Source organism: Castanea sativa, chromosome 5 (genome assembly GCF_040712315.1).
Source record: "Castanea sativa cultivar Marrone di Chiusa Pesio chromosome 5, ASM4071231v1".
NCBI classification, from domain to species: Eukaryota; Viridiplantae; Streptophyta; class Magnoliopsida; order Fagales; family Fagaceae; genus Castanea; species Castanea sativa.
The window spans coordinates 30,790,931-30,801,783 of record NC_134017.1 but is presented as its reverse complement, the minus strand read 5'-3'; the positions used below and the strand labels follow the sequence as shown (position 1 = coordinate 30,801,783).

General features: G+C 34.8%; 1 long non-coding RNA gene across 1 annotated transcript; it reads right to left on the bottom strand.

Moving 5' to 3' along the window:
• Nucleotides 1-659: 659 nt before the first annotated feature.
• Nucleotides 660-1,672, bottom strand: LOC142634186 (uncharacterized). Its single transcript, XR_012844069.1, has 3 exons — nt 1,535-1,672; nt 1,389-1,439; nt 660-919 (listed from the first exon to the last, which is right to left on the bottom strand). It is a non-coding gene; the product is annotated as an uncharacterized LOC142634186 (long non-coding RNA).
• Between the last annotated feature and the right edge of the window lie 9,181 nt (nt 1,673-10,853).

Here is a 10,853-nt window from a genome sequence, read left to right as displayed (position 1 = left end):
TTGGAAAGGCCCAATAGGCCAACCTAATTAGATAATCAGTTAGTTATAAAGGGAGAAACATACAGAATTTTTATTAGAAGAGATTAGAAAAGAAAAAGAAACCGTGTGTGAGAGAGTGTGAGACACACTTTCATTCTCCCTTGAAAACTGATTGAGAGACCACACATCTTGGGCGTAAAGTGGAATTGGAGTGAAGATTAAAAGTGTTCCCAAGTGCTTCTAATCTTTGTTTTGAATTTCTCCACACCAAGGTACGCTATCTTGTTCTTAAATTCTGAAATTTATATTGTACACGTAATCAATCATGAATGAAATAGATCCTAGTTCGTCGCTTCCGCTGTGGGTTTTGCATGAGATGCAAAACCAGAATTTTTCCTTCAGAAACCGTCAAAAAAAGTATTAAAAACCATCAAAAAAAATATTTTCAACAGTTGGAATGACAGTAGAGAACCGTTATTAAAAACCGTGTCGATAACATTTTTCTACGGCCTATGCAACCATTGAAAAAAGTATTACACATTTATCAACGGTTAATAACTATCAAAATATATACACATAAATGTAGATTAAAGTATGCTTATTACTTTTATCCACCAGCACCCAACCGTTGAAATAATTATTTTCTTGTTAAAAAAAATTAAATAAATTTGGATGCACTCTTTCACATTAATCAAAATTTAATAACTTGAAACAAACTATAAAAATCAATACAACTCAACTACTTTGCCTACTGCCCTTTACACTCTTAAATTTACATTGTTCCCTTTCAAAATAGAAGATTCTTATAACCTTTAACCTTCAAGACCAATTCATTGGAAATTTTGAAAACATAGTGACTCACATCTGCCATCTAGACATCTATAGCCAGGTCCTCTTCAATGCGCATGAGATCCCATTAATCACTAAGTTCTTTTGATGCCTGCAAAAAGTGTCGTCCATTAGTCATTGTTATAAGTGCCAAACCTGAATAAAAAGCCAAATAAGGGTAGTTCATTTTAGGAAGAAAATGCACCTACCTAAAAATATAAACAAATAAAATCAGCACAAAAAAAGTCACATATTAGCAATTTACAAATGTATAGATGCAAACTTGGTAAGTGAAAATGAATGATTGTACTGAACTGTCAACATTTTAAAGGAGGTAATTTATTCTATTAACATTTCCAAAATTCAAATTCAAATTCAAGTAAGAAAACACTTATTTCTTAAATTCATTTCAAATTTAAACTCATTTCTTAAAATTAAAACTGACCATATCAGGACTAGCTAAAACTAAAAGAAAAAAAATGCAATAAACAAAAAAAATAATTGTGCACATGTTATAAATAGAAACTGAATGTAACTAATTTGAAACAAAGTTTGGGTACCTTATTTCATAAACAATGTACCTTATTTCATAACTGATTTGGAACAAAGTGTGTGTCTCTTGTGGATCATTCCTACAAAAAAAAGTCAAAAATACTTTGAGAGACTTAAGCTTGGCTAGTTTAAGAGTCAAGAGGAAATACATAATTAAAACAGTATTTAAACTCACATTCTTGTTTAACCTCCTATAAAATGTCATAATTGCATTCCATGAATCACAAGAGCACATCTATAATGCAAGTCATTGTCTACTAAAGTGGCCTCCATACACATCCTGTAAGCACTAAGTAGTAGAGAGTAAAGCTTTTTAGCAGGGGGCACAAAACATACAGTTTGTTCAGTTACGTTCCACACGTTATTTATGAAAGAAGGTACCCAAGGTGCTAGTGGGTCAAAGTTTCGCAACAATGTTCCCAAAGAAGAAACAAAGTGTGTGTGTGTGTGTATGTGTGTGTGTGTGTGTAAATAGAAACTTGTAGTTTAAAATTAGCTATAAAAAAAATAAAATAAAATAAAATAAAACCCTAAAAAAAAGGCTAAAATGTTCTAACACAGATGCCAAAGAGAATGTATTGAATTGGAGTACCTTACCCTCAGCTTCAGTATATGGTGTTGTTCTGGACCTGTTCCAAAGAAAGACAAGCAAACAAAAAATAAAAAATAAGTGAGCACTTTTTAAGATAAAAAACTGTAAAACCAAAACTGTAAAACCACTACTTTCACTATCACAACATGAGAACAAGCAGTTACAAAATCAAAGGCTAATTGTACTTCAAAAGGAAAACCAAAAAATATAGTGTTAGCAATGTCCTGAAACTCTAGTGTAGCTTTTAGATGATTGGCAATATAGAGACATTCAGTTTCAGTCAACAATGAAAAAGAAAATATGGTTATCTTTTCTCTCTAGTTCCAATCTATAAATTTACTTGTGGATCCAGACCCCCCCCCCCCCTAAAAAAAAAACCCTACATAATGTAAGGAACTGAAACTCAAATTAGAAAAGGTGACTCACCAGGCCCAAGGAGTCATTGAGCTCTTAGTTCACTTCAACCACTTTCCAAAAAATCGGACAATAAATATCACTAGTAGCATTGACACTTTCAACCACACCAAACTTGCTGCCCTGTGATACAAGATCCCCCATTTCTAGTAATTCAACAAACAACATCACCTAAATAATCCTAAGCATGGTTGGTTATGCCAACAGTATCAGAATTCCCCTCCACGTTAATCCACTCATAAGAGTCAAGATACTTAAGATCCTTCACAACTGCACGTAAAATGCAGAAGAAAAGTATAAGCACAATAGGTAGGTCAATTTTCAAGGAATCCAACAAAGACATGATATCAACAATTCCCAAAATCAATATTAAATAAAGTGTGTTGGGAAATTTAGACCCCGGTTGATAGAATTAACAAGTTTTAAACCCAAGTTATTAATTAGATTTATTATGCATAAAACTTGTTAAAACAAACAAACATCAATATCATGTCAAAACTAAGTGCAGTAGAAAAATAAATTAGACAAGATATGATGACCCAGGAAAACCAATGAAACCAACTAGTTTCACAGTAAAAAACCTGGGGGAAACCTTCCCGAAAAGCAATCCACAATAGTAAAGAGAAGTTTTAGATCTAATACAAAACCTTTGTCCCTATACTCTATAATCCCCGTAGATGAACTCACAGCAGAAACCTTCTACCGCTTCAGAACCTCTGAATTCTTCAATATATGAACGCCACCTTTTGATGCATGAATCCCAGTACGTGACTAACCAATTGCGCGGATCCTAATATGCGACTTCAATCACCAACTAGAGAAGAAGATGTTGGTTGCAAAGTTCTTCATTTCATCAACAATGAAGATCAAGAAGCACTTGGTTACAAAACCCTAAGGCACAAAGACGCAGTAGCTTCTTTCAGAGAGAATAAGGCTTCGGTCACCTTTTGCATATGTTCTCCTTGTATTCTCTTGTGTGACAGCCTCTAAAATAAGCCTTATATATGTCTAGAGTTGTGAGAAAAGAAACCCTACACAAATACAAAAGCCTGGTCCGAAAATCAGATCTGAAAATTTTGATTTTCGTAACCTCAATAGATACCTAGATAAATAGCAGCTGTCGAGCCTCATTAAATCTCGATAGATAACTATCTGTCGAGCAGGTGTCCAGCAGGTGTCCAACTTTAGTAAAAACCTTTTCTTCAGTTGTTTTTTTGGTCCAATCTTCATGGCTTTAATACTAGACTTGAACAACATGTTCTTTGAAGTATTAAACACATTTTAGATCTACTCAAATACAAGTAAAGTGCGTTTTGTCAAAGGATTTGCCAACTACATAAAATATGTTCTTAACAATCTCCCCCTTTGGCAATCCGTGACAAAACCACAACAAACAAATGAACATATGAGAAAAGTCATAAATCACTCAACTCATACTCACTTGTTGAATACAATAAAATCTATCCTAACATAAACTCTTGAAAACTTTACAAGAAGAGAGTTCATGGCATGGAAGACTTTGACAACCTATATTTTTGAAATACTTTAAACAAAACTCATCAAGGCATCTTAGTGTGAAACAGAAATAATAGATTGCATACAAATAAAGAAACATGTGTATAAAGATAGAAAAGAAACAACACATGTAAAGGTAGGTGAAAAAAAAACATACATCATCACATATACCAAAGATAAGCACAATGTATGTAAAAATGGTTACAAGACCTAGGGTACAAGAACAAGAAGCTAAAAGTAGCTCCTACAACAACAAGGAGGTAAACACTCCCCCTAACAAAATGAAACACAACTCCCCCTTACAATGGCATGTATTTCTCCCCCTAACTTGTAGAATCTTGAAGAAAGAAACCACAAAGTCTCCAATTTCTCTCCCTTTTTGTCACGATTGACAGAGGGTACAGGAAGCTATAAAGCTTTACTCGAGAAATATAAAGATAATAAAAAATTATCAAGGGGGTACTAAGGATCCATATAAATGCATAAATGTAATGAAACAAGATGCTATGGATGACAAGTTAAGAGAACCATGCAAAACATGTAAAAAAAATTCATGTAGAGGATCTCGATGGATCAAGAAGTATTAAGAAGCTATCAAGCATACCTCAATGGATCGAACAACTATCGAGACGCTATCAAGGGGACAGAAAGTTTCTCGATTGATCCACCTAGCTATCGAGAGGTGTCGAGATTATGATAAAAAATCAACTAAAGATCTCGGCAAATAAGCCAAGTATCTAGAGGTATGGAGAAGGTGTCAAGATGGCTTAAAAATAGTTTTTCAAAGAGGAAAAAAACACAGATATGAATGCAATCAAACATGCAACTCAGCCAATGATCCAACCAACATTTTAACCTCTCAAAACATCTCTCAACCAATAAAAGTTAAGCATTTAACTCTCAAAAACACACACACACACACTAAAAAAGTCTAACCAATTTTATATTTTAAAAACAAGTCAAGACAGTTTAGTGAGTATACATCAACACATGTAAACCTTGTGATGGCCAAATCACATTGTATCTACACATGTATTAAAAGTAGCAAAGAATATTGCGTGTTGTATGTGAAAACATTACAAGATTGCATAAGTGTCTCTATGTTATGACGATTTGAGATAAAAAAAAAAACCACTTTAACTCACACACAATCATAACTGTTTGATGTGGACTATTACCTTTGAGATACATCCTATAACTCTCACATCTCCTAGAAAACACGTTTGCAATCATATTTAAAGCATTTTTGATCTTTTTGCTTTTATTTTCTTTGCATATTTTCTTTTGGTTAAGCAAACCATGCATGGGTATATAAAAGAGAGAAAAGAAATACCCAATTATGCTAAGGTTTTGACATTACACTTTTGCTATGCCCAAGCATACAGATGTCATTGATATTGCACTTTCACTATGCCGAAGCATACAGATGTCATTTCATGATTGGCGGGTAACAGTGGTGAGATAGTTATTTATGCCTTTCTCTTAGGATTTTCTAGTCCTACCCGCCAAAAAGAGTGATACGAGTGTTAAGTACAAGAGATCACTTAACCTTACTCATCACAAACAAAGAGCCACAAAGCTCACTTGCTTAGTTGTGTATAGAGAATGCTCATCTAAGCTACAAGAGATACAAAGTTTAGAAAACTCTATTTCTTTCAATGGCCATTTTAAGGTTTACAAGAACCGATGTACACAAACACACACTATTTTTGTATTATTCTAATTTTTCCTTCTTCTTTTTTTTGAAAACAAAACAAAATAAAAACTAAACAACCAAACAAAAACAGACAAACAATCATGAAAGCATAAAAGAAAGATGCAAATGCATAAAGGCATGATAGAAGAATGCAGATGCATGAAAGCATGATTTCAAAAGTAGAAAACAAATCAAGCAAAGAGAGTCCTACTTTAAATAGAAAGAATTAAAGCAGAGGAAAAACAGAAAAGACAATTAAGTCTTAGGCTCCTTTCTCACCCACACAACACGAGTCTTTGGCCGTGAAGATGAAAAGACACGTATCCTAGTATGTTTACTAAAGGACATGGAAGAATTTAAATTCTCCTGAAACTGAGTTAAAAAGCTCAAGACTTTAAATAACTCTCCAAACAAAGGTATAGGTCCTTAAGAGGAAACTTGTGACCATTTGGACACTTGCTTATGAGGATGCAACTTAAAGCAATTAGGACGACTGTCTAGAAACACCACAATGGTGACAAACATGAGGTCTAACAAAGGATTTAGAATTAGCCAAAACAGTTTTTGATTTCATACTTTTATTACCTTTCTCGAATTGAGGCACAATGACAGTCTTTGATCCAAAAGCCGTGGAAGAGGACGGACCAAAGGAGACAGCATATCCTAAGCCAATCTTATCAAAACTAAGCTTTTAAGTACTCAAGACCTCTTCAAGCTTTGCACTAGACATCCTCTCTATTTGAGTTCTAGCTTGACTAAGCTCAACCTCAAGATTCTTGACCTTCTCTTCTAATGAGGTGTTCTCCATAACAAGAGTCTCAACTAACCTTGTAGTCTCATCTAGCTTGACCAACAGGTCAGGTTTTTCAGTTTTTACCTCATCAAGCTCTTTTCTACAAAGATGAGAAGTCTTTTCAGATCTTATGAATTCAATGCATAGCTTATCATAGGCTTCCTGAAGGGTCATTTTCTTGGATATTTCATCATCAGAATAATCCTCACTATCACTAGCACTCTCCACAATCACCTTATCAGTTGAGGCAACAAAGGCCATAACGTGACTACATTCATCCACATACTCATCAGAAGAGTCATTCTCAGTGTCACTCCAAGTAGCAACCAACCATTTATCTTTTGACTTCTTGACCTTTTTCCTTATAAGGTAATTTGAGCACTCTATCCTTATATGACCAAAACTCTTGCACTCATGGCATTGGATGAGGGGTTTCTCATTTTTACCCTTCCTAGAGGAGTTAGATTTCTTAAGAGGTTTGCCCTTATCCTTTTTCCTAAATTGAAGAAGCTTGATAATCTCATCAGTTATGAAGGTTAGATCCTCATTCTCATCATCATCATCATCTTCATCTTCAGAGTCCTCAATCTCTTCCTCTATACCCTTAAGAGCCAAGTTTTTACTCTTTCCACTTTTTCTCATTCAGCCTAATCCCATCTCATAGGTTTGGAGGTTCCCTACAAGCTCAATCAAAGGAATTTGATCAATGTCCTTTGCTTCTTCAATGGCAGTGATCTTGGCATGGAATCTTTCGGGTAAGGACCTAAGGATTTTCCTAAACAATTTTGGATTCTACTATAGACTCTCCAAGGTTGAAGGCAGAATTCACATTATCCTTGAGTTTAGCATAGAACTTATCAAAGGTCTCATCCTCTTCCATCCTTATTTCTTCAAAGCTGCTAGTGAGTCTTTAAAGCTTCACAGTCTTCACTGCCTTGGTACCTTTATAGGTGGTCTCAAAAATGGTCCATGCTTCCTTGGCAACTTCTGTGGATGATATTTTCTTGAATTCCTCATTGGTCACCACATAAAACAAAGCATTCAAGGCCCTACTGTTGAAATTTTCCGCTATGATTGTTGCATCCTCCCAATCCACTGGCGCTTCCTTTGGCTTAATCCAGACAACTTCAACAGCTTGCCATACCTGTTCACCTAGAGCCTGCAAAAAAACTTTCATATGAACTTTCCAATACGCATAATTAGTGCCATCAAATAAAGGAGGAATCAAAAGAGATAGTCCACAATCCATGACAACGGGGGTCAAGGATCACACTCAGGAAATTAATCCAATCAGAGTGTACCCGCTCTAATACCACTTGTTGGGAAATCTAGACCCCGGTTGATAGAATTAACAAGTTTTAAACCCAAGTTGTTAATTAGATTTATTATGCATAAAACTTGTTAAAACAAACAAACATCAATATCATGTCAAAACTAAGTGTAGCAGAAAAATAAATAAGACAAGATATGATAACCCAGGAAAATCAATGAAACCAACCAGTTTCAAAGTAAAAAACCTAGGGGAAAACCTTCCCAAAAAGCAATCCATTATAGTAAAGAGAAGTTTCAGATCTAGTACAAAACCTTTGTCCCTAGACTCTACAATAACTGTAGATGAACTCACAGTAGAAACCTTCTACTACTTCAGATCCTCTTAACTCTTCAATATATGAACGCCACCCTTTGATGCATGAATCCCAGTACATGACTAACCAATTGCGTGGATCCCAGTACGCGACTTCAATCACCAACTAGAGAAGAAGATGTTGGTTGCAAAGTTCTTCACTTCATCAACAATGAAGATCAAGAAGCACTTGGTTACAAAACCCTAAGGCACAAAGACGCAATAGCTTCTTTCAGAGAGAATAAGGCTTCGGTCACCTTTTGCATATGTTCTCCTTGTATTCTCTTGTGTGACAGCCTCTAAAATAAGCCTTATATATGTCTAGGGTTGTGAGAAAAGAAACCCTACACAAATACAAAAGCCTGGCCCAAAAATCATATCTGAAAATTCTGATTTCCGTAACCTCGATATATACCTCGATAGATAGCAGCTGTCGAGCCTCATTAAACCTCAATAGATAGCTATCTGTCGAGCAGCTATCAACAAGTGTCCAGCATGTTTCCAGGAGGTGTCCAACAGGTGTCCAGCTTTAGTAAACACCTTTTCTTCACTTGTTTTTTTGGTCCAATCTTCATGGGTTTAATACTAGACTTGAACAATATATTCTTTGAAGTATTAAACACATCCTAGATCTACCCAAATACAAGTAAAGTGCGTTTTGTCAAAGGATTTGCCAACTACATAAAATATGTCCTTAACAAAGTGATTATGTAACTAGAAATGAAAAGATATTGCTGAATGCTACAAAATCAATGAATTAGATTATCATTTATATGGGAGAACTATCTCTATTCTATATGGATATATCGATTAGAAATTTGATTGGATAACTTTATGAGAAAACAAAACTCCAATAAAATAATTGAGAGAGAGAGAGAGAGAGAGAGCTGAGTAATGCACTGACAAATGAAGAATGTTGCTTATTAAGTTTGTAGAAGCATTCAAAACCCTTTTACTTTTTTTTTTTTTTACAATACTCTTGGCACCCCACATACTGTTGGAGCATCATAAATAATAGTAGTAAATAAGCTGCTTTTTCATATAAGTAAATAGTTGAATTGAGATGGAGAGGTCCTGAAATCAGAGTATGACCACTTAAAAAATAACAGCCAATTGTCTTTACATAACTTTATCCAAACACTTGTGTGTGCAAATGATGAATTGAGATGAACCATATTGTAAGCACACTTTTCAACCTGAGTAGAATTCACAATAATAAGAAAATCACAATGATAAGATCCTACTGGTTCTTAAGAGTTTAGATGATCTATGGTACTAATTGGCCTAACATTAATCAAAATTCCAGCACAACATGAACTAACCTCACACAGAGAGACAATATATTGATATATGAATACTCAGATTCAAGAACCCACTGACCTCAAAGAATCATAGATTAACCATTTCAAGCCACTAATACAAAAATATAAATGAGAGATCCAAATCCTCATCTGTGTCTTTCTGATTTATATATAAAAGGCAAATAAAGAACAACCCATCAAAGCAAAGTCCCATAAATACCAGAAGCAGAGCCTCGGTGGAACACAGAGATCCTAAATTCATGTTTGAATGAAAACTTTGAAGTCTGAAACCCCCCCCCCCCCCTCAAAAAAAAGAAAAGAAAAAAAAAACCTGTTTTTTTCTGTTTCCCTCTCCCTCAAGTGTCAACAGAAACATGCAACACTATATATTTTTTGTTTCTCTTACAATAATACTTGGTGGGGTTAGGAGAGAAGAATTTTGGAGGAGGTTGTGTAAATGAAACCAGAGGTGCACAATGTGCATCTATCTGTATTTCAATCTGAGTGAGAATATAAATGATATTAGCTAGAGAATTAAAAAGGATCATGATTCATTTCTATATCCAATAACAAGCGAAAGAAAGACACACAGTTCCAAAAAATTTGCTCCTTTATGAATAAAAATGAACCCATTCAAACCATTAATTAGCAAATATGACCAGAGGTTCACCTTAAGGGCCACCCTAATTCATGACCCTCAAGGCAATTAGGCTAGGTAGCCCACTAGTCCTAAAATGCCTCAGGACTTCAAAGAAAAAGCATACTAAAGAAGTTATATCCTAAGAATGCCCATCAAACCAAAGATCCAAGTATCCAACTAAACCTTTCCAGCAAAAAATCCAAACATCGGTTGCAAATGGCCGTTGGACCAAATGGCACTTCCATCCCCTTTAAGTATGGGGTGGGGGACAAGTTCGGGGGTTCAAATCCCATGGATAAAAAAAATATAAAAAAAAATACCACTAATAATAAATCTTTTGCCTTTTTCAATGCACTTCTATAAAGGCATTGCATTCTCAAGAAAGAACTTCCTTGATTTTTAGAGACTAGTGCTTACATTATTGACCCTTTTATTGAAGAACTAGTGCATATATTGAATCTAGATCATTTTTTACAAATGGAACCTCTATGCGGTGACTAGAATGAACAACACAAATTTTACTTTTATTAATTGAAAATGCCAAAAAGGTGCAAGCCCTTTGCGACAGTTAGTTATACAGTACCTTGATGAGACTATAGGAAACTAGGTACAAAAAAGTAATTCAAAGATTATCTATATGAACTCTAGATACGCAAATTTAACCCAGTGATCAACCAATGATTTAATTTTCTTGTCATTTCTACGTACATAGAAAGTAATAAGGTGCTAAGTGGCAAACTGACAGAGAACTGTTAAGGCTTTTCTCCTTGTTCTTCTTTTCTTATCCAAATTCTTTGGTTTTGGTATTGGTAAGACCACTTATAGAACTACCTATGCTAGAGTTCTTGATTGTGTTTAAATATATTGACAACTACAACGCACATTCAAGAAATGAAAACTAAAACAAGCTAATACCCAC